The sequence below is a fragment of the Macaca fascicularis genome, chromosome 6 (assembly GCF_037993035.2).
Source record: "Macaca fascicularis isolate 582-1 chromosome 6, T2T-MFA8v1.1".
Taxonomy (NCBI): domain Eukaryota; kingdom Metazoa; phylum Chordata; class Mammalia; order Primates; family Cercopithecidae; genus Macaca; species Macaca fascicularis.
In genome coordinates, this window is record NC_088380.1 from 38,467,468 (window position 1) to 38,493,576 (window position 26,109).

Here is a 26,109-nt window from a genome sequence, read left to right on the forward strand (position 1 = left end):
CCTGAGCTTTGCTGTGAAATCACCAAAGGTTCATAGTTACCTAAACCTACTCTAGGCTGGGCCCATGTTCCTCTGATGTACTGTACTGTGTTCTCTGAATTGTAAAATAAGTTCATGATTAACCGAAAACTAGCCTCAAAGTACCTATGATTGGGGGGAAAAAACCCAAAAGGTCATTTCTTAAAAGGGTAGCTGGAGGCTGGAGAGGAGAATGCTGTGACAAGGGGCTGTGTGGAGGAAAACTCTCCCAAGGTGCCAAGAGCTCCTAGGGCAGGGGTGGAGAGATGGGAGGGACCATGCCCTCCATCAGAAATGCCCATGGCAGTGTCTGAGCACTGCCTTTCCTGACGTCCCTACATGTCCCCCTTGATCCCGAGGACTAGAAGCTGCTATATATGCTGCATGCCTCAGAAAACAGATGCCAGGCATTGCCATTGCTATTGAAGTGCTTATAATTATATTAGAACTTGACTTTTGGGCTGAGACCTCTGGGGTTGTGTGTGGTAGACATGATGGAAAGAAGGGGATGCAATCCTATCATTTCTCATCAAGATCAAGAAGAGTATCTGTGTAATAGAAAGATAATGTGAGCCACATGGCTCATCTTCATTTTTCTAGTAGCCCTATTAAGAACTTAAAAAGATACAGGTGAAATAAATTTTAAAAATGTAGTTATTTAATCCTATATAGCCAAAATATTATTTTAACATGTAATCCATATAAAATGTTGAGATCCTTTGTAAATTTTTGTAGTACAAAATCTTCAAAATCTGCTGTATATTTTGTACTCACAGCACACTGTAGTTTAGACCAGCTACATTTCAAGTGTTCACTAGCCACACGTGGCTGGTGGCTGCTGTATTGATCAGCACCACTCTAGGAAGATCCATTGCTTCAACATATCATGACTGCTTTCATCCATCTTCGCCCTGCCTCGCTCTCTGACCATTCTGTAACCTCTCCCTTCCTTCCTTCTTTCCACTTGCCCCCATTTTCCCTGACTCCTTTCCCAGCACTCCCCACTCTTCCTTTGCTCCTTTTCTTTCTTATGTCAGTGACTTTCTCACTAGATGGTAGGGCCAGAAAGAAAGGAACAAAAAGAGCTTACTTTTGCACTAGAATAGAAGAGATACAGGGGCAAACAGTATGTAGGTCTATCCCAAACCATACCAAATCAAGTTCTAGGAAGAAATAACATTTCTAAGTAAATTTTATTTGGAAAGGAGGTCATTAAATTAATTTAATTCATAATAAAATAAGAAACACTAACTATTCTCTATGATTTAATGACTCTATGCACACATGTATCAAATTTTCCAACAGTAGCCATACCAGATTTCTTTCTGTGGCATAGAATCTATTTAATTGCTCGATCTTTGTAAACTAGCATCCAAGCTCATGCAGAATATGTGGGAAGCATTCTCAGATGCTACACTTCTCTTTGCCACCAAAAGCCTCGCCGACTCATATCCCTGTTTCTCAGAAACAGGAATAAGGAGATACAGTCACACACTGCATAATGATGTTTTGGCCAATGATGGTCCGCATATAGGACGGTGGTCCCATATAAAAAAAAACCAGTAGGGAGCAGTGGCATGTGCCTGTAATCCCAGCTACTCAGGGGACTGATGTGGGAGGAACACTTGAGCTCAGAAGTTTGAGGCTACAATGAGCCACAACTGTGCCACTGCACTCCAGCCTGGGTGACAGAGCAAAACTCTGTCTCAAAAAGGAAAAAAAAAAAAAAAATAGGAAAAGAAAGTCTAGCGCAACTATTATGCATTGTGCATGTACATAATACTTAAAATTGATAAAAAAAAACCAACGTTACTGACTTATACATACTTTTCATCACTATTTTAGAGTACTCCTTTTACTTATTAAAAAAAAAAACCAGCCTCAGGAAGGTCTTTTAGGAGGGATTCCAGAAGAAGGCATTGTTATCATAGGAGACGACAGCTTCATGCGTGTTATTACCTCTGAAGACCTTCCAGTGGGACAAGATGTGGAGGTGGAAGACAGTGATATTGATGATCCTGATACTGTGTAGGCCTAGGCTAATGTTTGCATTTATGTCTTAGTTTTTAACAAAAAAGTTTAAAAAGTGAAAAAAATTAATAGAAAAAAGCTTATAAAGATACAAAGAAAGAAAATATTTTTTGTACAACTGTACAATGTATTAGTGTTTTAAGCTAAATGTTATTATGAAAGAGTCAAAAAGTTAAAAAAATTAAAAAGTTTATAAAGTAAAAAAGTTTCAGCAAGCTAAGGATAATTTATTATTGAAGAAAGAAAAAAATTTTAAATAAATGTAGTGTAGCCTAAGTGTCCAGTGTTTATAAAGTCTATAGTTGTATACAGTAGTGTCCTAGACCTTCACATTCACTCACCACTCACTCACTGACTCACCCAGAACATCCTCCAGGCCTGCAAGCTCCAATCATGGTAAGTGCCCTACACAAGGGTACCCTTTTTAATGTTTTATATTGTATTTTTACTGTACCTTTTCTATGTTTAGATTCAAAAATTTACCATTGTGCTATAATTGCCTACAATATTGAGTACAGTAACATGCTGTACAGGTTTGTAGTGTCGGAGCAATAGGCTATACCTTATATCCTAGGTGTATAGTAGGCTATACCATCTAGGTTTGTGTAAGTACACGATGATGTTCACACAAGTGCAAAGTCGCCAAATGATGCATTTCAGAAGGAATGTATCCCTACCATTAAGTGACATATGACAATAGTTTCTTTTCCCCTCTTCCCTCCTCTTTGATGTTGAAGAATGGCTTGGCAGAGCCTGGAGGTCAGTCACATAATGAAATGGTTGACTCCTAACTCTAAGATGTGGATTTCTTTGGTACAGAGAGCTGTTCTTCAAAGTCTTAAATATACAAGAATCCAAGCTTGGGCTCCCAGAGATACCAGGGTTTTTTTTGTTTTTTTTTTTTTTTTTTTTTTTTTTTTTTTTTTGCTCATTTCCTTATTTCCCTCTTGTTCAATAGTATTCACTATTCCATTGTGAAGTCTCCCCCAGGTCATTTTTGGTTGATTCTGGGCATCTTTCTTGATCATCCCAGCTCTTCCCTCTGGTTGGGATATACTAGGTGCATTTCCAAAATTTGATCTTGGGCTCTGCTCTACTGGCATGCTGTCTCAAACTGACATTCCCTTGACTTACCATAAGTCAATTCCATTGTCCAGCTTCTTAAATAGAAATCATTTGGTTGTTTTAATATTTTGACTGCTCATTCCTGCATTTATATATAATTATGCTTAGACTACCTTTTTCTACCATGCGCAAATTCGACATGAAAACTGTTCTCTCTTGAGCTTTAGCCTCACTAGCTATGCTGAGCCAAAGCTTTTGTTGTTTTCTGTCTAGCTTATCCACCACCCACTTCATTTGACCTTATAAACATGTTTAAATAGATTTCTCGGATAATGACCATTCTAGCTGGCAACTTCCCGTTTAGATATTATAGCAGGCACAGTGCAAATTAGAGGGCAGAGCAAAAGCACTAAGAATCATGAGACCCTGGATAAATATAGTAGACCCGCTCAGGCTCATAGGACAAGGCTGGGTTCTTACCCCAGTTTACCCACTGACTCAGGGGGTGACTCTGGGGAAGGCCGAGTAAAACAATCATTGGTTTCATCTACTGGTGACTCAGGCATGTTGATCTCGATAAATGGGGGCAAAAGAAGGAGTCTGCTGTCACGGAGACACCTCATTTCCATCCTGGGTGTTTCACTGTTCCCTGGGTTGGTCTCTGAGTTCACTGGGAGGAAAACAAAGATGGCCTTTGTGCACTATTGAAGGCAGGCTGGGTGCTCATGGGGCAACTGGCCGTATCAGCAATGAGAGGAATCTTTTAAAGGTTAGCAGATGGGCAAATAGGAAGAGCTGTTCAACCTGATATTAAAAGGTTGCCTTTCAAATGTGGCTTTGTTCAATTCAGTGTTATCTTGCTTTAATATTTTCCACTGCTCTGCGATTTTGCTAATAGACCAGTTCACCAGCGATGGGAGCATTCAGTGAGAGCCTGGTGTTCTGCTCAGTACCAAGTGCAGCACTTTCACATACTTGATGCTCAGTGAATGTTGAAAGAGACAGTGAAAGGGTACAGAGCTGAATGAGTAGGTATGGTTACACTGTAAATGGCCTTGCTCACATTCTTTGACAGCAGCTTTCTTTGCTGACTTGATTTTCCAAATGTCAGAATTGTCAAATCCTAGCATCTTCAAGTCTTCTTTCTTTTCTTGATTTTTAGAGTAAGGGTTGATTTAGTAGCATTTTCAGGGACTCTCTGGCCATCTGATGGGTCTTTTAGATTCAACTATTTGCAGGAGATCATACTTTTGTGACCTAGAAGGGAAAATTTTTTGGATAACTTTTCATGAGTCTTTATTAAATAAACTTAGCATATCCTCCCTCCTTATTCCACAGAAATAGATCTCCATAGTTTCTGAGTTGGAATAAGGAAATGAAATAATATAATATATAAAGTTGTACAGCAATTTGATGAGCAACTAGACTGTTCTTCAAAATGCAGAAAATAAACCTCTATACTAAAAGAAAAATGCAACTTGCAAAATAAATTACTATATAAAAAATTTTTTTAATTCATATTTTTTCCTTTGAGGGAGAAGCAGCAACTTCAAATGGGTGAATGGCATCACTGTTGACTAGTTAATAAAATCATCTTATATAATATAGTTCTTATACACTTTTTTTGTTGTGCTGAATACCTTTATGTCCTGATAAAAATTGCTTGAGGCATGAGGAACAAGTGTTCGGCACTCTTTGAAGAGAGGTGGTAACTAAGCTTTGGGGCTTGGCCTTGTTGCCTAAGATCACACAGTTTGAAGCTGAACTGAAACTAGAAACCAGGGATGCTGGATCAGAATTCAGTACTTTTTAGAATATTAGAAAGAAGGAAAGTCAGCCGGGTGTGGTGGCTCACACCTGTAATCCCAGCTCTTTGGGAGGCCAAGGCGGGCAGATCACTTGAGGTCAGGAGTTTGAGACCAGCCTGGCCAACATGGTGAAACCCCGTCTCTACTAAAAATACAAAAATTAGCCAGGAGTGCTAGCACATGCCTATAATCCCAGCTACTTGGGAGGCTGAGGCAGGAGAACTGCTTGAACCTAGGAGGCAGAGGTTGCAGTGAGCCGAGATCGGGCCATTGCATTCCAGCCTGAGAGAAGAAGCGAGACTCCATCTCAAAAAAAAAAGAAAGAAAGAAAGAAAGAAGGAAGGAAAATCAGATACACAAAATATGAATGGAAGAAGAGCTAATAATAATGAAATATTTTTGGTAGGGTTTACCTCAATGAAAAGCAAAATCACCTCCACTATTTTCTCCCGATTGACTGAAAGCCCTAAGTATCAATCTAGGAGTTCCATAAAAAGAAGGACTGTGCCTCTTTCAGATCTCCTGGACCTAACCCAATTTCTCATGTCGTAGGTCCTAAACACATGCTTGATGAATGAATAGATAACTTTCCACAATGTCTTCTGTTGTTAGCTCCTTCTCTTATACCTTAATAATCCATTCACATATTTCCTCCCTCTGGGTGGAGCATAAGTCAACTTCAAGATTGGACATGTGGCATAACATCATTGTGAATACATGTTGATTGAGCACAGTGAGGAAGCAAAAGTTGAAGCAAGGGTTATATTTGTCTTCTTGGATTGCACTCCTTCATTAATAAAGAAACACAACTAGTAGAACTTTTGGGGTTGAAGAGACTTTAGAGATCATGCAGTATATTTCCTTCAGCTGAAGCACAAAAGTATGAAATGGCTAAGGAAGGCCTCATGAGGAGATGGGAGCAGTGCTGACATGAGATTGGCATCTCCCAAATTCCAGTCCCGTGTTCTTTCTAATGCACCACCTCTTACCTGTCTGGTGCATATGTATATGTGTATATATCTATATCCATATCCGTATCTATAGCTATCTTCAAATGGGCTGGTCATTCTTGTCTAAATTTGAGTAACATCAAGGTCCCTGAAATTGAACAGAATGGATAACATATATTGAAAATGGTCTCTTTTCAATGAAATATGTTTTTGATTAGTATCTTATCAACAGTTTTCATAAGCAGTATAAGAAAATGAAGATGATCACAAAGCACTAGTTGGACATTCACTTTGACTACTTGCCAATCATTAAGTGTTCATTCACATGCTATGACTGTAGGGCACCCTGGTGGATGCTGGAGGAGGAGGGGTAAGAAGAAGGATGAGGCAAAATCCCTGTCTTCAAGGATCATGCAGTCTGTTTGGAAAATTAATATTTATATAAAAATGAATAACATGAGTGTTCATTAAATGGTAGAAGTTTGGGTAATAGTGCTACCATCTCACTGTATTAGGAAGGCCTTTCTGGAGGAGGATATATTTATGCATATAAAGGATTGGCCAAGCTAAAACAAGTGAAGGAGACTGCTTTGGTGGGTCAAGGATGCAGAGAAAATGACAAAATCAAATACCAATAATTCTAATGGTTTTCAAGATTCCTTAAAATATTTTGGCCATCAGTTTTCAAGTACAGACTATAATTTGCACTATGTATGTACTAATCCTATTGTATTTAGGTTTTAGCGTGACTCTCACAAAACCATAATCTGAAAGGTTCCTGAGACAGGCATTGACAGCTATATAGAACAACCTTTGGCTAAAGGATGGGCATCTCTGACCAGTAGCGTAGTGGCCACTTCTCTGCTCTTCTCACATCCCCTCAGATCCATTTTGCCATGTTGGTGTGCCTTTCCTCTAGCTTCTGTGTGATTTTTTTTTTCTAGGTTCACCCTTGTGACTCTCTCAGATGACTGCCCCTTTGTCTGCAAGCCTGAAAACCAGAAGTGCCTAAGGGGTTACATCCTCCCTGCACAGCCCTTAGCCAATGACTGGCAAAGGAGAGGGAAAGCCTGGATTCATTGCCTCCTTTGGGAAAAACTCAGAGACATGATTCAGACTCCGGAGTTCTCCTGCAGGATCAGGCCTACATCCCCTTTCTGAAATTTCTCATAAACCACAGTCCCCTGCTTGACTTTTTCCCCTTCCCTGCTCATCATCCATCTTCCTCTACTTCCCTCCTTCATTTCAGAATCTGCATCTGAGAAAACTGCCCTAAGATAAGGAATATGCCTATCTTCCGATTTGAGTTCTGTAAACAAGAGCCAAGAGAGCAGGAGTGATGATACAGCTGAGCCACAATCAAGTTTCTTATTATTTTCCGGGCACAGAAGATTCCAGTCCACATCCTGTCTTCCCTTCATTCCCAAGATATAGCAATAGAAGTCTGAAGATGGTAAACTCTAATAACGGTTCCCTGAATAGAAAATAACAAGCCTTCCCCTCCATGCCTAACAGTCCCCAATACAATTGGTGTTCATAATATGCAGTTTGAAGACAATGATGACCAATGACCAAAGGCATAATCAGAATCACAGCCCTATATCAGCGCTCTGGACCCACACATCCTCTTGCTCACCCAGTGATGTTTACCAGGAGGCATCTTGCCAGAAAGGAAATCAGCTGTGGGGGTTGTACGTTCCAGGAGCCAGCCCATCAAGAAGGCATTTGTGAGTTTCAGGGCGTGGGGGTACAGTGGAACAAACGTGGTGTCTGTTTGCTTACATCATGGAAGCAGCATTGGAAGAAATCACTCCTGACCAACCGATGCCAGTTGGTGGAGCCCAGATTTTTAAAACTAGATAGTTGCCCATCAGTAAGGATGTCCAAGGGGCGAACCCACCAGCATGACTCTTTCCCTCCCTCCCTCTGTTTGATATTTTCAGGAGTGCTACTCTGTGATAGGCTGCACTCATGTGATGATTACTGTGTTGTGCATTCGCTGACTCTCACGACTTACAGACTTTCCAAAGCTCAGCTGCTTTATAACATCCAAATTAATACCAAGAGATTTCTGGGAAGAGGAAGGGAACTACTGTGACATATGGACCAAATCTAATGATTCATATAAAACTCATCAGTTACATTTTTACCTCCTTTGTCCCCTTCTAGTCCTTTAAGAAATAAGAATCAATTATTGTCACATTGTCTAGTTATTTATACTGTACTTACCCAAAAAGGTACGTTTACTTCTCATGAATTTTGACTTATTGAGAAGAAATCCAATCTCAGTCATGGATTGAGACTGTTCTTGTTGTTAATTAATGAAAACTGAATTATAAACTGTTTTGTACAAAAAGTATTATTGAAAGAAATGTCACACTAAAAGATGTATCAAAAACCTTGATAAAATTAAGGTTCATTGTGTTTAGCATTATTCAGTCATCCATCATTCTGGGAGAAGGCATATTAAAATCAACAAGTTATTTTGACATAATTTACTCTTTGTGATTCTTCACAATTCCTCCAGGATGACAGATCGGACTTTGTAATCATAGCTGAAAAAGGCTCATCAATTAATAGTTAAATTAATGAATGAACAAAATATAATTTCATTCATCTATCAATTTATTCATCATCCTACTTAGTACCTCTTTTTAACAATGCTTCCTAAAATGCGATTTACACTGTGAATTGGTTTTACAAGATTCTTTTAATCAAAGATGAATTTATAACACAGAAACAGAAAACCAAATACTGCTTATTCTCACTTATAAGTGGGAGCTAAACACTGGGCACACATTGACCCAAAGACGGGAAAAACAGACACTGGGGACTACAGGAGGGGGCAGGAGGGGACAAGGTTTGAAAAACTTCCTATTGGGAAATTTACTCTCGGTAAGCTCATTACCTGGGTGATGGGTTCAATTGTACTCCAAAACCCAGCGTCACACAATATACCCTTGTAACAAATCTTCACATATACACCAAATCTAAAATAAAAGTTGGAAAAAAGATGAAATTCAGTTCAGCCACAGTCTTACAGAAAACATAAAATTAGTAAAATCTAAAGTTACAAGATTTGATAGTTTTACAGTAGTTGACATCTATAGAACAGACAATCTGGACTTTACATGATCTATAGGACATCTAGAGGATGTCCAGCAGAAGAGAGACTGCCTTTTCTGTATATCTTTTTTAATAAGTAAGGATATCTTCTTAGAACCCCCCAAACAGGCTTCTTTCTGAACCAATCACTGACATGAGAAATGAAACAGCTACTTAAGATTAATGAAGATTTGCTCTTTGAGTCATGTAAAGGAGGGGTGAAGACCCGAACAAAAAGTAAAGGAAGAGAGAAATGCCTGGTGGTCAATAAGCCAACAGTGTCTGCTTCCGCTACCTTTCCAGGAGCCAGCTTCTACGATGGTGAGAAGTGTGTTGAGGGGTCATGAAGTGACTTTTTGCAAGGGTGGCTGTTGCTTGTAAGTGAAGACACGATGGCCATAAGGTATGATTGATGGAGGAACATTCTCACCTTCCCCAAAATACCTCACGAATGCATCTTCTGAAAAGTCCCACATTATGACTTTGGGTTATTTTATCTGGAATTAAAATACCTATTAAAATGCATGTTTATAATTTTAGAGTGGGATAGCATAGTAAATAAACACCTTAGGATATTTTCTTCAGCAACTCCTTTTTAAGCGCCTAAGAGCAAGGCACCCTGCTAGGTGGGAGATGCAGGAATACCTCACAGATAGCCCTCTATTCTGACAACCTATCAATTTGAGTGAACTACATGCACAAGGACTATAGTAGAAAGTGATATCATCGAGATGTGGCTGACCTTGGAGTTCAAAGGTAGGAACTATAACTTCTGAATGATGTAGAGGAAGAAGGGAGAATGGTGAAGAAGGTGGTGTTAGAGTGGGCTGTGAACGACTCTAAAATGCAGATACAGAAAAAGACAATCAAGGCTAAAGGGTTCCATAGGGATGTGGAGAAGCACAGGAAGCATGTAGGGGAAACAGAAAGATTGCCTTTACTTGGAGCAAAATGATGGCAATCCATGGTTGATAAGATGAGAAACAACTCTTAGAGGCGCTTGATGCCAGGTTAAGGAGTTCGGAATTTGTTACAGATACAGAGAGGATCCTTCGAAGGTATTAGAAAAAGAGTTGTTATTAGGGAAATTGTCTGGTTTTGATGGGCAAATAAATTGAATGGGAGGACGTAATAATAGACCTTGGCAGTGGTAAGGGCAGTTATATATCTACTAATTATTTGCAGTGACTTAGAGAAGAAGAGATAAAACATTTCAGGAAAAATAGCATGGTCAGAGAAGTTTAGGTTCACACAAGGCACCTCCCTGTCTTGGATATCCAAGAGACAATATAAGGCCACCAGGGCCCCCAAGGAGTTTCTGGAGGGGGCAGGGGTTATACTGAAGTCCAACAGCAATGTTTGCCATGCTCAGCATTTGGCCCAGTGCAGAGATTTCTCCCAAGTGCTGACAAGCTTTTTCTCATTCCTGGAGACTGGGTTCCCAACCACTGTGTCTGTAGCCCCTGGTATTCCCTGAATTGGCACCAACCGTTGTCTAAATGTTCCCCTTTGTTCTTAACTTTCTAAATGACTCATCAGATTCCTACTTATGTTGTCTGAGTTGATTTATGAAACCATAATGTGACAGATGAGACCTAATTCCCTTGGGGATTATTATTTCTCTAGGTAGTTTCCCATTATGGCAGTTTCAATGACATGTGTATTTCTGCCAACAATGCTTAGTTCTCCTTTTGTACTTTCAAGATTCTTGACATCAGGTCCAGACTTTTGGAATTCACTTCCCCAGCTATTTTGACTATGTTTGAGTAGAAGTTCTGGCAGGGATTTTTATGAAGCCATGCTTTATATGATAGATTCTAATTGAAGAGTGAGATGTGGAAGATATTGCAAAAGCTAAGGGTTGCTGCTGGCTGCAGTAATGATGGGAAACCAGATAATTCAGCCAACCTGCTAGGTAGACCCACCTCTATTAACCTGAATTTATCTATCTATCTATCTATCTATCTATCTATCTATCTATCTATCTATCCATCAATGAGCATTTCACAATTACAGGGCAAAGTTGCACCAAGAAGCCATTAGCAAATGTATTTATTCAATAACAAAAAGAGTCCAAAGAAATAGAGTTACTAAAGTACAATGTAACATTTTTTATTTTTATCAGCATTCTCACCATTGTATAATCCAACTGAATTGTTTCAACCTAGTTGGCCTGTCAGGTTATCCTGATCAGCAAGGATTAATTCATTAGACCATATCCCTATCTGTATGCAAGAAGTATAATTGTCAGGACATTCACGATTAGGACTGACTTTCATCTAGTGCGCACTGGTAGAGCATATGGGACAGCACCCATTATCTTTATTTGTAGGGGTCCATGTGGTTAATAAATTGTTAGACTGTTACCCTTGCACAAATTGCTGAATTATAAATATAAAGAATTATAAAATAAGATAAAAATAGCTTGTTAAGGAAACCTAAACCTCTGACTTTAATGCTTCCATGCTGATACATCCTGTGTCAGATATGGCACCTATAGGTGATTTTACAACCACAGGTTATTAAGCACCAATGTACAGACCAAGGAGGAAAATAATGTAGTTCTGAAAACTAAGTAGTACATTCAGAGGGTCCTTTGGCTTATGAAACATTTGTCTCAACAAGAGTTTACAGTTCAGAAAAATCAAAAATGTTGCAGGAATGAAATAAACATCAGGATGGGTATATTAATTTCCTATTGCTGCTGTAACAAATTACTGTAGATTTCATAGCTTAAAACAACACAAATATATTTTCTCATAGTTCTGGACATCAGAAGTCTGAAATGGGCTTTCATGGGCTTAAATCAAGATGCTGGCAGGCTGCATTTATTCCAGAGGCTCCAGGGAAGAACCTGTTTCCTTCCATTCTCAGCGTCTAGAGTTTGCGGTATTTCTTGGCTCATGGCCCCCTTTCATATTTAAAGCTAACAGTGGCCAGTCGGCTTTTTCTCACAGTGTATCACTCTGACAGTAATTCTCCTCTCTTTTCCACATTTAAAGAACACTTGTGATTCCACTGAGCCTATCTGGACAATCCAGGATAATCTCTGCACTTCAAGATCGTTAACTTACATCCACAAAGTCCCTTTGGCCATGTAAGGTAACATATTCACAGGTTCCAGAAATTAGAACGTGAGTAACTTTGGAAAGTCACTGTTCTGCCCACCACAAAGTGTTTCCAAATGTCATAGTGGTCACAGTTAGTGTTTGATCTTGGACATCCCAGTCTCAGACTCAGAAAACCTTGTTTTCTCCCTGAAGTTTGCAACTGAAAGACTGGGTTGTTCTGCCTGTAGGAATAACCTAGATGGTGGAGTTGAGATGAAAGATGGGAGTAAATATAAAAAGAAAAATGGAATGATGAAAAGATGGAAAGTATGGAAGATGGAAATCAATCAAGAAATATTTATCAAACGAGTTGAGCTCTGTAGGCAGCAAAAAATAGAAGAAAATACACTTAGCCTCATTTGCTTGAAGGACTAGACTTTCTTGTGCTCTCAAGGTAAAGCGTTTTGCTCATGGGCTACAGCATGTTTTGGAATCCCTTCTGTGCTTTGCCCTAAACAGTGTGCCCTGAACACTCAGGCCTGTCCCAGAGACAATCAGCCAGTCAGTTTGACTGGAGCTGAAGGAGCATATCTTCCTTAAAACAAGACAAGGAGGGGCCCCAAATGTCTGTTAATGAGGAGCAGTTGGCACACGAATGACCTCACCAGGAATCTCTTGTCCCTCCTGCTGTACTGCCCTCTCCAGGTTTGGTGAGTTGGAGTGCTCAAGAGCTGGCCAGTACTCATGCTTGCAGCTAAGCTTCCCTTTTGAGATTTCATTGCTACCACTTTACAATATCCAGGTTTTGTAAGTGGTTACAAGCAACAGTATTGTATCAGCTTAGAGGAAAGCTCCATTCTAAGCAGAGACCTTTACCACATGTGTAACTTCCATGTCCATTCCTTGAGCATGGTTCCACTTGGAAACACCTTAGTTCTAGTCCAGTTATGTCATCTTGGAGAAACAGTTTCATTCCTCTAGTCTCAATGATTTTGTCCTTGTTCCTCTTTGATGTCAAAGCTAGGCTGGATTATTCCAGTTTATTGTCATCAAGTCTTCAACCAACGCCGTTAAGCAGGCTTTTAGAGCAAGATGTGTACAAACTTCAGACCAACAGGGAAATTGTCCTGAGATGCAAATAAAATGGTCCATGGTAATAAGACATTGGAAGTGGGTAGGAGGGTTCTTCCTCCCCTGCTGCCTCTCTATACTCCTAAGCCCCCCTCTCTTTCCTTGGTATAGATGAATTAAGATGAAAAATGTATCTTCCAAATCTTGGTCCAGCTCAAATGTTAATGTACAATTATTTCTTATGTTTTCCTCCCAGAATTACAAAAACACAAGCTGTAATATAAGGAAAAAACTAGAAAGAAAAAAAAACCCATAAATTCTAAAAGCAGTTCTTTGAAAAGTTGTACAAAATAGAAAAAGAAAAAGAAAAAAAAAGTTGTAAGCCTGATCAAAGGAAAAAAAGAGCCAAAAGGTTAAGAATGAGAATGGAGGCATAATATAGATACCAAAAAAAGTGAAAGTAATTATGAGAAAATGACCCTATAGTGACAAAGTTGAAAACCTAAAGCAAATATATGGTTTGGTTTTGCTCAGAGTAGGGACAAGTGAGCTCTTACCAGACCAACCTCAAACTATAAACAAAATAAAAATATAACTATTTGAGAGAACTGGAAAGGTAGATTCTGGGGGCAGATTCTGGATTGTCATTTAGAAGAAAGAAAGAGTGTGGGGAGACTTCCCTCCCTGTTTTGGGACACAGATTGCTTTCAAAAAGCAATCCAAAAGCAACAGCGTACAGGGTTTTAAAAACAGAAAGACACCCTCGATCTTTTTTTTATAGCACGATTTACTGGATATTTATTTATTTATTTATTGTACTTTAAGTTCTGGGATACATGTGCAGAATGTGCAGGTTTGTTACATAGGTATACATGTGCCATGGTTTGCTGTACTCATTAACCCGTCATCTAGGTTTTAAGCCCCACATGCCTTAGGTATTTGTCCTAGTGCTCTCCCTCTCCTTGTCCTCCCCCACCCCGATAGGCCCCAGTGTGTGATGTTCCCCTCCCTGTGTCCATGTGTTCTCATTGTTCCATTTCCACTTATGAGTGAGAACATGTGGTGTTTGGTTTTCTGTTCCTGTGTTAGTTTGCTGAGAATAACGGAGAAACGCTCAATCTTATTGGCTTATAGAGCCAGAAGACAGGGCAACCAGAGCCATGAGAAAGTAAGGATGTCCTTGGAGAAAGCCAGAAAGGGAAAGCTACAAATTCTGTATATAAACTCTGCTCAGATTTCTGGCTAACACCTGATTTATGAATGCACAGAACAGACTCTAAAAGTCCCTTCTAAAGCCAAAGGAATGGAGCTGAGATTTGAGGTGCCAGCCAAATGTTAGAGTTTAGAGCTGGAATCCAACCAAGTTAATTGCCTGCTAAAACAAAAAAGTTTACAGTTTGGGGGAAAATATAACAGAATGTAGAGTATCTGGAATTTAACACTACAGTGTTCCAGATACAAGCAAAATTACTTGACATATAAAGAAATGAGCACGTGACCCATTCTTAAGAGAAAGAAGGATTTTAAGACAGCTTGGATGTTGGACTTAGCAGACAAAGATTTAAAGCAGTGACTATAAATATGTTAAGTGATATGAAGAAAAGCACATTCAAAATTAGTGAAAAGATAGGATATCTCAGCAGAGAAACAGAAACCATAAAAAGGAATCAAAGCAACAGTATCTGAAATAAAACACTTATTGAAGGAAATTCAGAGCCAAATGGAGATGACAGAGGAAAGAACCCATGGATGGAAAGATAGATCAATAGAAACTATCCAATCTGAAGAAAAAAGAGAAAAAATAGAGAAGAAAATGAAGAGACTTGAGAACCTAAAGAACAATATCAAAAGATTTTACACATGTGTAACCAGAGTCTCACAGAGTAGAGAGATAATGGGCTGAAAAAAATATTTGAAGAAAAACTGGCTGAAGAGTTCCTAACTTTGACAGAAGTAGAAAGTGTCCAGATTTATCCAGCTAAGCTCAAGTGGCATAAACACAAAGCAAACTATGCCTAGGCACATCAGCCTTCTGGAAGTTAAAGATAAAGGGAAAATCTTGAAAACAGCTAGAGGAAAGTGGCACGTTATATACAAGAAAACAATGCTTTGAATGAATAATGAATGAATAAAGTTTCTGCCCTCTTCTCAGAAACTTGAAGGCAAGAGCACAGTGAGACAAAAATCTTTAAAGTGTTGAAAGAAAAACAACCACTGCAACCACCACCCATCAAGCCAGAAATCTATATCCAGTGAAATATTCTTGGAGAATGAAAGTGTAATAAAGATAATTTCAGATCAGAGAAAACAAAGGTGATTTGTCATCAGCAGATCTGCTCTACAGGAATGAAGGAAAGGAGCTCATTAGACTGGAGGGAAATGATACCAGAGGCAAACCTGGATCTTTAGGAATGAATGAAGAGCATCAGAAATGGTAAATATCTGGGTAAATATAAAAAGTTGTCTCCTCCTGATTTCTTTAAAAGACATATGACTGTTTAAAGCAAAAATTACAACATTTTAACATTGTCTTGTGAGATGTATAACACAGGTAGGTAAATAGATATGACAACTGTATCCTAAAGTACAGAGTGGGAGAAAATTGACCTGTATACAGTTGCAATATACAATAGTAACTCTAAGGAGTTACTCTGCAGTAGCTCTGCAGACCCACGTCTACGCTGTAACCCAACATAGATCAGCCGGTCTTGTATCCTGAATTAGGCTGAGCTAAATTATTATTTGGTTTTTTTCCGTCTTTTTTTTGTTTTTGTTTTGTTTTTGTTTTTTGTTTTTTTGTTTTTTGAGACAGAGTCTCGCTCTGTCACCCAGGCTGGAGTGCAATGGCGTGATCTCAGCTCACTGCAAGCTCCGCCTCTTGGGTTCAGGCGATTTTTCTGCCTCAGCCTCCTGAGTAGCTGGGATTATAGGCACATACCACCATGCCCAGATAATTTTTGTATTTTTAGTAGAGACAAGGTTTCACCATTTTGGCCATGCTGGTCTCGAACTCCTGACCTCACGAAATATTAACATTATGCATCTTGGTCCATAGAGAAACCATTTAACCATTTAAAAATATAATAATGCAAACAGGTACAGCTAAAAAGTATGCAGATAAATTCTAGAAAAATATAAAGTTTCCACAATAACCCAAAATGAGATGAAAACTTGTATGTGTAGAAAATTTACCATGAGAATATTAGGGAATTAAAATTTTCCATTAAAATGTTACCATGACAAAACAGTTTCATATTTGATTTCTAGTGAGCTTATTTTAAAACAAGAGATAACTGTAATGATATTTACATTCTTTGTGACTTCAGAAAAAGAAGAAAACCTCCCTGTAAAGTCAGCATAGTTTCCACACAGTTCCGCATCTCTCCCTAAAATTCCCACAACAATTAGCATCTGGAAATACGGGGATCACTAGTCTGATATCTCATTTTTGAGAAGTTATTTATCCCTAGAATAACTGATAACTTTGTCAGGCAGAAAGGGAGGGAAGGAGGGAGGACAGAAGGAGGGAAGTAATAGACTCCAATAGCCTGATATGTGCCAGTCAATTCACCAAGTGTTCTTCAACACTCCTAGGAGATCATCAATATTACTTCCCCTTTTATAGACTCTGAGAATCAGAAATACTTTAAAAAATACAGGTGGCCAGGCGCGGTGGCTCACGCCTGTAATCCCAACACTTTGGGAGTCTGAGGCAGGCGGATCACGAGGTCAAGAGATCGAGACCATCTTGGCCAACATGGTGAAACCTTGTATCTACTAAAAATACAAAAATAAGCTGGGCGTGGTGGCATGTACCTGTAGTACCAGCTACTTGGGAGGCTGAGGCAGGAGAATGGCGTGAACCAGGGAGGCAGAGGTTGCAGTGAGCCGAGATTGCGCTGCTGCACTCCAGCCTGGGCAACACAGCGAGACTCTGTCTCAAAACAAAAACAAAAACAAACAGGAAAAAACTCCATCCTTCTGTGAGGTTGCATAGTTAATAATGGCAGGTGTGAGATTTGAAGGTCGAGCTCTCCGATTTTAGGACATGTTTTCTGTTTCTTCCAACTGCCAGATGAACTTTTTGAAATACTTAATGGGAAATTTTCTGTTTGTATTCAGTTTCTTCTAGAAACTTGAAGAGGCATGTCTTTTTTTCAGTCCTAATGTAGCATCTGCCCTTCCTCCAAGAGATCAGCCCTTTCCTGTTAGCAACATCATGAGAGTACCAAGCAGCCGAATTTTCTATGAAAGGAGACTTGCTCTTCTGTAATGACCTAGAGCTTACTTCCCCTCTCTGTGCTTTCCAGTCCCTTGTCTTTAATCTCATCTCTGGCTCTCACTAAGGTGGAATTTAGAGTCACTAACACTTTTATTTTCATTCAACAACACCAACGATGAATTTGTAAGTTAACTATTTTTTGTGCCAAGCACAGTGGGAAGCTTGGGAATGCCATGCTGTATTTCTTGGCCTCCTGGGGCTTCCATTCTAGTAGAATCAAATACTGTAACGCAGGGGTTCTCAGCCCTGGCTATATGGTAGAAACACTTGGCAAAGGTTTTGCTTTTGTTTTTTTGTTAATGTCTGGGCTCCTCCCAGAGGTTCTAATTTTTTGGGTCTGGGGTGAGGGCTGGGTATCAGCATTCTTTAACCTTCCCTACCTCCCAACCCCTAAGACAATTCCAATGGGCAGCTTGGGTTAGTAGCTACTGACATAATGTGTTTCCCATCAAAGGAATTAATAAAAGGATGTTTGGGACAGCTGCCAAAGGAATGTATCCCGAATGTGGAATTCCAGATACTATGGCTTTTAGATAAAGGAGGTACTCTGGAGCTGAACGTCCTTCCCACCATCCCTCAAGTACACGCCATGTAGCAAGTGAAAGCTCTGTCAATTGCTAAAGTCAACTTGGCCCCAAAGCTTCCTGGATCAAAATTCCTCGTGTATCCTGCCTGTAGATTATACGGTAGCATTAGTTACCATTCACTAAGTGCTACCTGCACGTTACACTACTGAATTCTCACAGTTATCTTGTGAAGCAGGCGTTCTGAGTTTCGTTTTACAAATGAAGTCTCCGGGAGGGTCAGCAGCAGCTGGAGGTCACAGAGCTAGAAAGTGAGACGGCCAGCGCCAGTCATCAGCTCTTCCCCATGACACCGCATCCCAGAGACCAAGCCTGTGATGTTGAGCAGATTAGTTTGAGAAAGGTGCCAGGAGAAATAATAATTCAGTCTCGGACCTGCTCAGCCCATAGGCTCTGCAGACCCATGTCTATGCTGTAACCCAACTTAGATCAGCTGGTCTTTTATCCTGAATTAGGCTGAGCTAAATTATTATTTTTATTTATTTATTTATTTATTTATTTATTTATTTATTTATTGAGACAGAGTCTCACTCTGTCGCCCAGGCTGGAGTGCAAGGGCATGATCTCAGCTGACTGCAACCTCCTCTTCCCGGGTTCAAGCGATTCTTCTGCCTCAGCCTCCTGAGTAGCTGGTAGCTGGGATTACAGGCACATACCACCACGCCCGGCTAATTTTTGTATTTTTAGTAGAGACAAGGTTTCACCATATTGGCCATGCTGGTCTCGAACTCCTGACCTCATGATCCACCCGCCTCGGCCTCCCAAAGTGCTTGGATTACAGGTGTGAGCCATCATGCCCGGCTGGCTGAGCCAAATTACATGTAATTCCCTTCCTCCCTTCTCAACATTGTCACTCTTGGAACACAGCACCATCTCTATTCTTAACTATCTTTTCAAAACCAAGAGTGAAAGAAAGACTTTGTTCTTCACATCTTCCTTTCCCCCTTTTGCCTGCTCTGTCAAGTTAGCCACAGGTATTTAGGGGTAGGCAAAACTGGAAAGTGACTGATACATGTTTTCATCATCATTGCCCTCTCCCTTCTGTATTTTCTTCCTCTTTGTGGAATCTAGACCTTTAGGCTTCTTAATCGAAACTTTCTCGGAAAGGGTAGAATAAATTCATTACACTACAGTGTGAATGACTGATAGGATTTCATGTGCCACCTTTCCCAGGGACAGGCACATTTTAACAGGGGACAAAGAGTTTAATTTGGGAGTCCGATACATGTGAATTTAAATCTCAGGCTGTCTTCTGGTTATGTAATGCTTGGCAAGTAACCTAACCTGTCTTAGCTTCAATTTCCTCATCTCTAAAAAGAGAATAATACTTCAGAGGGTTGTGATGAGGATTAAAAAGATTTGAGACTGCCTAACACAGTGCCTGGCACATAGTAGGTGTCTGTTAAATGTTTACCCCCTTTTCCTTTCACCTTCATGGCAGAATTCATGCATCAGGCAGGAGTAAAAGTTATTTGGGATATGTTGTTTCAGAAATCTCTCAATAACACATGGCCTCCTACTTCCTCTACTCTGTAGACACAGGCATTGTTGAGGAACACATTGAACTTTTCCCTAGTGAGTCACATTAACTCACACATGCTCCAGGACCATGGTCGTTGGATATAGGCATTTCATGTAGGAAGGCTATGGCTATGTTTTACATCAAGGTTTCTTGTCTGCCCTTTCTTATAAGCCTGAAGCCCCCCTAAAACACAGGTATGAATTCACAGATTAGCATCTAAGCTCTAGTGCACTAAATGTTTGCATACTGCCAGCATTTTGGAAGAAACAGCTACTTCTTGGTCTTTCTTTCTACAGAAGTTGAAATGCAGTTCCTCTGAATAAAAATCTAGAGATTGTGTTCACTCAAGAGTGTGGCTGAAATGCAAATATATTTCAGAGCTTGTGCCTTTATCCCAATGCAGTAAAAAGGTGACTGTTATTAAAGAACAATGCAGAGCCTTTAATTACCAAGCTTTCAAGGAAGATTTATGCACTGGTTTGACTTTCATTATCTGTCTTTGTCATCCTTGTAAAATATCCCATTAGACTTTCCACTAAGGCAGAAAAACCAGACTGACAATGGAAACTAAGTTGTTTAATTGCTATTACCTTTCAAAGTTTGAAGTGCAGGTTTTTGTGGGGTTTTTTTTTGTAATTTTTTCAGGAAAAGAAGCTTGGATTTGAGGACTAGGTTGGCTGAGTTAAGGATTGAAATAAAGCCTGCTGTTGGATCCAAATTCTTCTGATATTGTAGATCCTGCCCAGTTACAGTAGGATTCTGGCTTCACCTTGACTGGGTGCATAGACCAGGCTTGAAGCCCCAGTGGTCTTGGTTCAAAGCCTGACTAGGCCACTTACTGAATGGTAGACCTTGGCAAGTTCTGTAATCTCTCCACGTCCCAGTTGCCTCATCATTTTTTTTTTTTTTTTTTTTTTTTTTTTGAGACGGAGTCTCGCTCTGTCGCCCAGGCTGGAGTGCAGTGGCGCGATCTCGGCTCACTGCAAGCTCCGCCTCCCGAGTTCACGCCATTCTCCTGCCTCAGCTTCCCGAGTAGCTGGGACTACAGGTGCCCACAACCGCGCCCGGCTAATTTTTTGTATTTTTAGTAGAGACGGGGTTTCACCGTGGTCTCGATCTCCTGACCTTGTGATCCGCCCGCCTCGGCCTCCCAAAGTGCTGGGATTACAGGCGTGAGCCACCGCGCCTGGCGCCTCATCATTAAAATCAGCAGAATGACAGTATTGCAAAGTGTCTTTGTGAAGGTTAAAAACAGACTTACGTAACACACTATCACATTGACCAGAGAAGAGTCAACAAATGTTACTTCCCTTTCTCCTCTGTATGCAATCAAAAGTAGTTAGTCCAGAACAGTGACATCTGATGAAATCAAAGTAGGCATCACGGGCAATGTTGGAAGAAAATCAAAGAGAAGTCATAGTGGGAAAATGGGAAGATACCCTCCAGTGTGTGTGTGTGCGTGTGTGTGTGTGTAAGCCCCAGTCTTTGAAACTCAAAGTGTTACCTATAAAAATTCCAATACATTTGGATATGTACCTTATAATGAGGGGTGCAAACATGAGTCACAGCACCAGCACAGGCAAGGGGTGCCATTTACTTGGTGTGGCGATGTTAGCTGCCACCAAATGTCATGTTCATAGCAGAGGATTTGATGAGTTAATTCAATCCAAGTCCAGACACTAAATATCTTGCAGAATAAACAACAATGGGTCATGCATTTTTGAGACATGGTTTCTGTGCCCCCCCCACCCCACCCAGCTTTTTAAAACTAAAGTAGTCTTTCCTGGCTCCTGAACACAAGCTGTCCTCATCTATTTCCTAAGATAATCCATTATAAATTATGACAGGCTCCCCAGATCCTGGCGGGCGGCGCAGCCCGATGTGCTGCCCAGGTCTCACTTTTCTGTCCTGGTCATCTCCGACAAGTTCCATGCGTGACCGGTCAGGAGACGGCTAATTCCAGTCCACGCATTTTTCAGATGAGCTTCATTTTATTTTTAATTTCCCCACAAATGCACGCCAGGCGCAGATTTCGTCAGTTACAGACATAGCTCTCTAATCTGTGCCGCCCTTCCGTAGCTCATACTACCAAATGAATTAAGGTCCAGTTACATATAAAAGTGATTATGATCAGCGAAATGTCTGCCCAGAGTGGCCTCCCAAAAAAGGACAAAGATTCGAGGCTCTGACACTCCCCTTTGGCCATCTTAGGGCCATGCACTGTACAATAAAAATGATCCCACCGACAACTTTCTAAAACATGCACTGCCTTCAGATTTTACAGCTCCAGACCCTCTGGCCCCCATGGAACAGATAAACAAATAGCTTTCCTCTGCTGGGGGAAATTATTTGTTTTCTGTCTTCATCCAACGAGATTTCTTTTAGAGAGATCTGATCTCATCCTTGTGAGAGCTTCCTATTTCACCTCTGTAGGCATCTGGCTTTCGCTTGGAGGCAGGTGACTTCTTCCAAATCCTGACATTTGAGGGGCAGGACTCTACGTCATCTTTGGGATTTGGGAAAGGCTCATGGGGCGATTCTCAGGATAGTGCCTGTGTGGACTGTATTTTCCCCTCAAATCGGGAAAGCAGCTCATGGAGTAGGCACTGCACGGAGACTTGTAAAGTTAAATCAGACCAGGGAGCAAAGAAATAAAGGCCATCTTCCTCTGTTCTCAGAGTTTCCAATATAACTCAGGGGCGAGGAAATATTCCTAAGGACACATTTAATTATTGAAAGTTATCTTCTTCATAAGTTAATAGATACAAAGAAGACCAAGAGAACAAGGAGGAATTTAACGGAAAGAGTATTAGGGACCAAGAGGCTGGGTTTTGCCACCAAAGAAGTACGTGATCCTGTACACTTCTCTGCCTCTTTCTGGTGCTGGTCCCCACAAATATAAAATCTAGAATATTCTGGACTTCTATGACAAATGGCAAAAGAGTTAGGGGAGATTGGGAAAGCTTTCCTCGTTTCCACCAATGTTTCTAGAATAATTATTACAAAGCATAACCAGTCTGGGTCTGAGGGGGATGGTGATGTAGTCCTCCCATGAGGCCTCTTACTGGGGATTTTTCCAACTTGCTGTGCAGACCCCAAAGCTGATGAGGTCAAATGTGCTCAGCCTTTTGATATGGTTCTCGTTGGGGTGGAACCAACTCGACAAACGGTCCAAGAATCTCCCCTAGATCTGACCTCTGAACAGAGCCCGAGGTGGGGTGGTGAAGGCAGAGAAATGCTGCCCCACACGGCAGAAGCCAGCCAACGCCTGCTGCCCCACCACCCGCCAGGCCGTGGCCCTGCTGCCCTCTGAGACAAGCCGACCTTGGTAGTCACCCAACTTGAGAATCTTTTGAGCTCTTCCTGTCGCCATGCCCTGCCCCATCCCATTCCACCCTGGCCTCTTTTTTCTCCTCCCTGGCAGCCACTGTGTTTTCAGATGTTTATCCAGGTCCTCAGTGGCTGCGGTGAGGCCTGGGGGAGGGGAGTGACCTGAAAGAGGGGTTCTTCTGGGCTTCTAGAGCCCATCACATGGATGCCCGTGTGTGTGTGTATGTGTGTGTGTGCGCGCATGTGCACATGTGTATGGGTGCATTTCACTGGTTGACAGTGGTCTGTATCTCTGGATTGCAATGTCATTAGTCCTAGATGAGCCCACGTTGGATGCCTTTTTTGGGAACACTGGGATCATCTGTGCTCTGAATGCTCCATCTCAGTGGTCTCAATTTGATCAGGACATCCGGATTTTGTAACATCATTTTCTAACTGTTCCCCCGACCCTGATTCCATCCTTCAGAGCTCTGAGGACATGTAACTAGAAGCCACTCCAATTACGCTCCCCCTCTGTGGTGGACCCGTGTCACCTGCCGCCCTGGCATCATCACCCAGGCATGCACTGTCACACTCCCAACCGGAATGTCAGCTTGCTGTTTGAGATTCACACCGACACTCGGTCCCCAGAGGGCTCCTCCTGGAGCCAGGGTGGCCTGCGCTTGGGAACACATAAAAGCACAGGAGTCCCCTCGCTTTTTGGCAGCACTTCAAGCACTAGCCCAGTGAAGAGATCTTGACAGCATACTTGTAAACTCCACAGGCCCCAAGGGCTCAAACACCACGATATTTATGCTCACGGGTGGGGAGCCAAAACAGTTGGGTTGTTATGCAGACATGGATCTCTTACTCAGACCAGCATTTCTGACACCTGTTAATTGGCATTTGAAAGAACTGAGTCGAGGGGGGTGGGGGCCTCGGGAGCTGCTGCCAACCTGTACCTGAACTGCGGGGAGTCCTGCAAGGTTTTGGCCCCTCCAGCTGGTCAGAGATTCCCTGGAGAGATGAGCAAGTGAGTCCCAGGGTTGCCAGAAAGGATCATCAGAGAAGGAAGAAAATAGGAAGGAGGGTGAGAAGAAAAGAGACCAAGAGGGAAAGAAAAAAGTAGAGAGGGCGGGTATTTTTAGATTTGCTAGCGCAGAACTTTGTGCCTGCAGCACCCAGGTCCCTGCCTCTGCAGCACCAGCTCTGCTGGCCCAGGGTAGGATATGCCCTTCTTCTCCCCTTCCCCGCTGGGGTGGGAAGTCTCACCGGTCTTTGAAGGCTAGAGACTACCTCCTCCAAAGAGCCTTCTCTGAAAACCCCAGAGAGCCAATCTCCTCTTCCTTCAGGACTTCTTATTGTAACATACAGTTTAGAGCTTCAAACATTCTTGGGGGTGTCTTGTGTGTCTCCCCGACAATTGCCTCCACACCGCCAATTTTTAACTCCTTGGGATCGTATTAGAGACTTTTTCTGGCCCGCCATGCCCAGCACAGTCCTAGTTTCAAAGTAGATTCTCAGTATCCACGGCTGATGGATTGATTTCCCCCCCCCCCCCGGATGTCTTTTTCTCTTTTTGGGTTGCAGATCTCCTCGCCTCAACTTCCACTCAATCTGTTCCCACATAGCTTCAAGCCGACTAGCTGGGCTGTGTGCGTCTCCTTCTCTGCACCTGTCTCAAGGTGTGGACGGCCCATAGTTTGACCTTACGTGAGACTAGGTTTAAATGATGTAGTAAAAAGAGTTTCTATATTTCATTATTTGTGCTCAAAAAATATTCATCAAGTCTCTATTTATGAACTGACTTGTGTTCCAAAAGTCAGCTTGTGTTTTAGTTTGAATCCAGAAGTCTGTAGAAACAACAGTATAAATGAATTCCTTCATTCATTTCTTCAACAAATACATCTTGAGCACTACTACAAGTCCTGCATTATTCTATGTGCTGGGAAATCTGCAGGGAACAAAGCACATACAAACCCTTGTCCTCAGGGAGCTTATATTCTGGTCAGGGGAGACAGACAACCCCCAAAGAAGCAAGTAAAATACATTACATGTCAGATGATCCTAAATGCTAAACGCCATAGAAGGGAATAAAATAGGAAAGGGGAATAGAGTGTCAGACAGGGCTGGGATTGTACAAGAGGGAACTTGGTGTTCCCTCTTATATAATCAAGAAGCCAGAGTAGCTCAAGCAGAATGAGTACTGGGGTGAGGAAAGTACTGGGTGGTTTCCCTGGCCAGCCCACTGATAGTCTACCTAGCCCATAAGAAGTCTGAACTGCAATTCGAATTCAACCGTAAACATTTACTGCATGCCTATACTACCACAGGGATTAGTGCTAGGTGTTGGTACTAATTATTCAACTACCCTTAACCATGTTTGTATGGGAACATCCCTTCTTTGTGTCAGCTAGAGAGGCAATTTAGGACATTAGAAGCATTTCTTGATTTAGAGCCTCAGGCATTGGATTTGCTGCTGAGTGTTGCTTTTTGTCCTTGGGCAAGTTGCATATCCTTCCCAGTTCTGGATTTCCTGCAGATGATAATGACTGTTTTGCCTTTTGTGTGTGTGGTGTGTGTGTGTGTGTGTGTGTGTGTGTGTGTGTGTGTGTGTGAAAATTAAATGAGGTTAGTGCACATGAGAGAGCCTTGTAAAACATCAAACAGTCTACCGATGTGAGTTGTCATGATTTTAGGTGAATTATTCTGTCTTCTACATCGGGGAATTAAGGGACAAAGACTCAGAAACAGACATGTCTAGTGACTCCTCCATACACAGAAGTTTTGGGTAAGTTTTTTGTTGGCCATCTGATCTCTTCTGAAAAGGGTAATGAGGCCAGCCAGTTTCAAGATGGTGAATAACTCAGCTAAAAGTGTCAAGTGGGAGAAGAAACAGGTCAACGAAGACTGCCTGACTCTAGGGAAGGTTGTAGAGTAGAATTTGAGGAAAGGTTTATAATTCATTTCAAAAATGACAAGCAAGAAGACAGACCCAAACAAATCATTACACAGGTAAAATCACATTTCCCCTCTGGACACTGCTCGTTTCTCTCCATTTTCCTGTATCCTTCATGGCCCATTTTCTATAGTGTTTAAGCTGCCCCAAGTAACCCAGGTCCCACCACTCTGATTCCAGCCATCCAGTTGCTCCCAAGCCTGCCTACTTTCCCTCCCGTGCTCTTTAGAAGGGGGGACTCTGTAGAGGCAGATCTTTTATTGAGAGAGAACTCACTTCCTTATTAGAAGGCAGGCTGTTCATTCCGGAGAGCCCTTGTTATTAGAATGTTCTTTCTGAAAGCCGCTTAAAATCT

General features: G+C 41.4%; 1 long non-coding RNA gene across 1 annotated transcript in view; it reads left to right on the plus strand.

The window, feature by feature from the left end:
• LOC102129976 (uncharacterized) overlaps positions 1-8,358 on the plus strand; it is a 135,761-nt gene extending 127,403 nt beyond the window's left edge. The window contains exon 4 of the long non-coding RNA XR_006698682.3: positions 6,817-8,358. This is a non-coding gene — a long non-coding RNA (uncharacterized lncRNA). The remainder of the gene's footprint in view (positions 1-6,816) is intronic.
• Positions 8,359-26,109: the final 17,751 nt, after the last annotated feature.